The sequence below is a fragment of the Elephantulus edwardii genome, unplaced genomic scaffold (assembly GCF_000299155.1).
Source record: "Elephantulus edwardii isolate Elephantulus edwardi_28Jun2011 unplaced genomic scaffold, EleEdw1.0 scaffold00023, whole genome shotgun sequence".
NCBI classification, from domain to species: Eukaryota; Metazoa; Chordata; class Mammalia; order Macroscelidea; family Macroscelididae; genus Elephantulus; species Elephantulus edwardii.
This window is the reverse complement of record NW_006399773.1, coordinates 4499262-4504396: the sequence shown is the minus strand read 5'-3', so window position 1 is coordinate 4504396 and position 5135 is coordinate 4499262. Positions and strand designations below refer to the sequence as shown.

At 39.1% G+C, this 5135-nt stretch overlaps 1 pseudogene; it reads right to left on the bottom strand.

Annotated features, from left to right (window-relative positions):
• Nucleotides 1-2881: 2881 nt before the first annotated feature.
• On the bottom strand, nucleotides 2882-4074 carry LOC102867779 (annotated as a pseudogene).
• Between the last annotated feature and the right edge of the window lie 1061 nt (nucleotides 4075-5135).

The following is a 5135-nucleotide window of genomic DNA, read 5'->3' as shown; positions in this document are numbered from 1 at the left end:
AAAGAAAATGGAAGGATGTGCACTGTACTGAAACATATGATGGAGAAAACTGTTTAAAAGCAATATACGATTAGGTATTGTTTGCAGGACAAGAGTCTAGAATAAGAACTGCATAGTTAAGTGGACTGGAGTGGGTGGATTGTATAACAATGAAGGAATTTTTTTTTTCCTTTTACAAAGAGAAAAGTGAACAGAGGGGGGAGTGGGCATGGAGGAAAATGTATAACAATGAATGAATGGGGAAAAAATATTTTTTAAAAAAATGGAAGGAATGCACAGAGCCACCATACCAAAAATAATTGGCTGATGCAGAATAATTCCATGAGGTAGCATATGATCAAGAAGCAATAGTAATAAAGGAAGAAGTTCAAACTTCTCTGAAGACATTGGCAAAAAATAAGGCCCCAGGAATTGATGAAATATGAATTGACAAATTTCAACAACCAGATGCAGTCCTGGATGTGCTCACCGGGTTGTCCAAAGAAATATGGAGGACAGTTCCCTGGCCAACTAACTGGAATGTGAATGTACTCCACATTTATTCCCATTCCCAAAATAAGCGATTCAACAGTGTTAAAATTATCAAACAATAACACTAATATGACATACAATCAAAATCTTGCTGAAGATTATCCAAAAACTAGACTAAAACAGTATAATATTAAAGGGCTGCCAGAAATATAAGCTGAGTTTAGAAGAAGCCAGGGTACTAGAGATATAATTATCAATGTCAGAAAGGAAACAGAAAGTACCAGAAGGATTTGTGTTTTGTTGACTATGCAAAGGCATTTGGTTGTGTGGATCGCAACAAATTGTAGCTAAAATTAAGAAGAATGGAAATCCCAGAACATCATGCTCCTGCAAAAACCATGTCTACACTAGGAAGCTGTTTTCCAAATAGAGCAAGGGAACACTGTATGCTTCAAAAATCAAGAAAGGAATGTATCAGGGACGCATCCTTTCTCCATATTTTTTCAACATATATATGGAACAGATCATTAGGGAGCCTGGACTTTATGAAGAAGAATGTGGCATTAGCATTGGAGAAACACTCATCAACAACCTGAGGTATGCAGATGATAAAACTTTCCTTGTCAAAACTGAAATCTTGAAGTGTTTGCAAAAGAAGGTCAAGGATTATACTCTTCAATATGGATTGAAGCTCAACATCAAAAAACAAAGATTCTCACCACTGGGTCAGTTGGCAGCATCACGATTATATGGGGGAAAGATTGAGGTTGTTAACAATTTCATATTGCTCTGCTCCACAACTAACACTCTTCGCACCAGCAATCAAAATATCAAAAAATGAGCTGCTTTAGAAAAGTGTACTGTCAAGGACTTCTCCAGAGTGCTAATGAGCAAAAATGTCAGTCTAGAGACTAAGATGTGCCTGATCCAGGTCAGGGTCTCCTCAATTGCTTGTTATGTATCTGAGAGCTGCATAATGACTAAGGATGACAGAAAAAGAATCAGTGACTTTGAATTGTGGTATTAGAGAAGAATATTGAACATGCCATGGGCTGGCAAGAGACCAAACAGGTCTGTCCACTGGGGTTAAACCATGTTGCTCCTTGTAAGTAAAGATTTTGAAACTCTGATTTTGAAACTCTCACATACTTTAGACATGTTGCCAGGAAAGACCAATCCTTTGGGAAGGACATCATGCTTAGAAGGATAGAGTCTGCTCAGCACAGGAAAGGAAGACACTAGATGAGATGGATTGATATAATAACTTTCTCATTAACATCAGATCTGTAAGAGACAGTGAGATTGGCTCAGGATAGGGTAGGGTGTTCTTAGTGGTGCTATAAGTCATAGTTCATTTGATGGCACATAACAATGACAATGCATGCCACCAGAATTTCCTATTTACAAATAGGTGATGAGTTTCATAAGACAGAAATTTAACTTCATATTCACGACACTAACTCATCAGAGTAGTTCATATCTGTAATAAAAAAAATCCTCTTAGTCTATTTTCAACTCAAATTCCCAGTATGTTAACATTAGTAGGTTTGCTAGTAATTTCAGAATCCAGATTCTCTGTTGTATTGAGGGAGGGAATGGGGAAATATGGAATGGGTATAATCACAATTTTATATAAAAATATTAAGACAATATCCAAATCTTCGCCTCTAGATGTGCAAATAGTTTTGTAACTAGAAAAATATTTTACTATTGTAAATAGAAAAATCATTATATTATGGCAATAAGGACCATCTAAAGCAATATTTAAAGAATAACAAAATCTCTATTTTTGTCCTAAAGCCAACATTACCACAGTTTTTGATCTCTAGCGATAATTAAAGAAAACAATGGCCTTTCTGCAATCATAGGTGAAGTCTTTTCTAACTCTAAATTTTCTTTAAGTCTTCAGTAGACCACATCTTCTACAATCTCTTCAATACTCATACCACATGGACATATGGAGTGCATGATTAATAAATATTGATAGCTAGAGTCTAAATAATTCTCTTCTAAATGTACATTGTAAGAACTAATTTAAAGATATTTAACCACACATCTGTCAGTTTGCCATAGTTTGGAAGCTACTTCCATGTTGCTATGATATTGGAACCTATGACATTGGTACATTGGTATTTCAAACAGGGTTCTCCGTGACAGATAGATTTCAGTGGAACATTCACTTTAAGGCAGACTAGGAAGAAATGCCTAGCAATCCACTTTTTAAAATTAGTTATGAAAACAATATTGATCGCAAGAGAATATCACCCAAAATAGTGCCAGAAAATGAGTTCCCTATGGTGAAAGGCAAAAGTGGACCCAGCAAGTCTTTGAGGACAGTCAGGACTGAGCAGCATTTTGTCTTTTTTTTTTTTTTAAGTTTGCAAATTCTTTATATTTCTAGCTGTTATCTCTAGCGGTGAAACCAGAGCCAGCTAGTAAAGCAGCCAGACCGCTACAGTAATTGAATGCATGACCGTTTCTCTTTTAGCACGTTCTTTGTTCTCGTCCAGAAGCTGTAGACGTCTATTTAGCTTGATTATCTGTCATCTTAACGAAGCTGCATCTACAACAGTCATCTGCAGTTGCTTCAATTGATGTCTCTCTATTTGTTTGTTTTTTTTTTTTTTTTATTTTCTGTGCGTGTACCGTCAAATCAGATCTGACTGGTACAGGAGGATATTGCGCCTCCTTCTCCGGCAGAGCATCTGGTGGATTCGAACCGTGTTCTTCTGGGATTGCTGTGCAGCTTCTTGCCACTAGGCCACCAGAGCTCCCCTGATGTCTCTCTATTTGAAATGCCATACCTGACGTTGTCATGATGAGGATTGGAAGTGGCGGCCGCAGACCCACCACGCAACACAGGTATGGAGTCCTTCCTGACCAGCTGTCCATTCTGGCGAACAACATTTTCACTCCTAGAACACTCTCTTTTTAGTCTGCCCACTGCCCGAATTTCTTCATTTTGAGGGGTTGGAGCAGGTCTTTCTAAATCCAGAAAATCTAGCGGTCTTTCACTCAGTGTGAGAACGCGGGAAGGTGTTTTGAGCGTCAGAGGTTTAAAGGGAGTCGACTGGATAAGGTCAAGGTCTGCTGGTCTTGAAAATGGAATGTCTCCACTGTTTCCTGCAACAACAATCCTCTCCGGAACCTGCATGATTACACTGGCATCCGGAGCTCCTTTCTGAAATCCTTGTCCCAGGTTGGCATTTGGTGGCGCCACTTTTCCTTTTTTCTGGGACTCTCATTCGCTGACGGAGGCCTTCAGTGCATTGCATTTCATACTGAATTCAGCTGATTTCCGCCACTCAGAAGCAGTGAGAGAAGGAAACGCTGCCCCACTCACCAACTGTGTCACAACTAGTGCTTACTATGCGGAACTTTCTGCTTTTGTGCTTCATATTAAATCCTTTGACCTGCTTCAGAGGCGTGTGCTGCAATTAGAGCCACTTGTGTCCCCTGGGCCCTGGGCAGGTGTCCGGCGAGGGCCGATGGCCATTCATTGGCCGAGCGCACGGAGGCGCCGGGGTAAAGCCCGCAGTGGGCCGCGAGCGACTGGAGAAAGGCCGGGGATCCACTCTGTTCTCTTGTACATAGAGGTGTCATGAGTTAGAGCTGACTTCACAACTAAAAGCAAAGAATATTTCCAGCTTCAGTATCTTCTTTCTTCTAACACAATTGTACTAAGCTGCTATAATAAAAATATTACAACATAAGTTGTTGCTGTTACATGCTGTCAAGTTGCCTCTGACTCATAGAGACTCTGTACAAGAGAATGAAGCCCTGACTAAGCCTGCACCATCCTCACAATCTCTGCTGTGCTTCAAAGTCATTGTGCAGTCATTGGGTCAGTCCATCTCACGGAGGATCTTCCTCTCTTTTGCTGATGCTCTACTTTTCCAGACATGTCATCTTTCTTCAGGAAGTGGCACCTCCTGATAACATGATCAAAGTATGTTACTTCATCTCAACACCCTTGTTTTTAAGGAGCACTCTGGCTGCACTTTGTTCAGGATATGTTTGTTCTTCAAGATTCTTGACCAATATTCCAATTCAAAAGTGTAATTTCTTTCAGTCTTCCTTATTTATTCTCCAACTTTCATGAGTATATTGAGCAACTGAAATTATCAGAGTTAGCAGCAGGCACACCCAGCTCTTTAAGCTGACATCCTTGCTCTTTCACATTGTAAAAGGGGTCTTGAAAGCATATCTACCAAATGTAACACATCTTTTGATTTCTTAACTGCTGTTGTCATGGATGCTAATTGTGGATCCAAGTAAAATAAATAATTGACAACTTTAATCTTTTCTTTATTTCTCTTGAATGATCCATTTGTGAGGGTTTTTTTTCCTTTTTTGCTATTGATGTGTACTCTATATGAAGGGCTATATTTTTTTTCTATTCTTTAGTAAGTGCTTCAAGGATTCTTCACTTTCTGTAAGCACATTTCTATCATCTGCACAATACAGATTGTTACTGAGTCTTCCTCCAATCCTGATGTCACCTTCTTCTTCATATAATCCAGCTTCTCAAATTGTTTGTTTGGCAGACATATTGAATATGTAGAGTGAAAGAATACAACCCTGATGCACATCTTTCTAGGTTTAAAACTAGGCAGTAACTCACTTTTTGGTCCCATCAATTATTTCTTAGCCCATGTACAGGT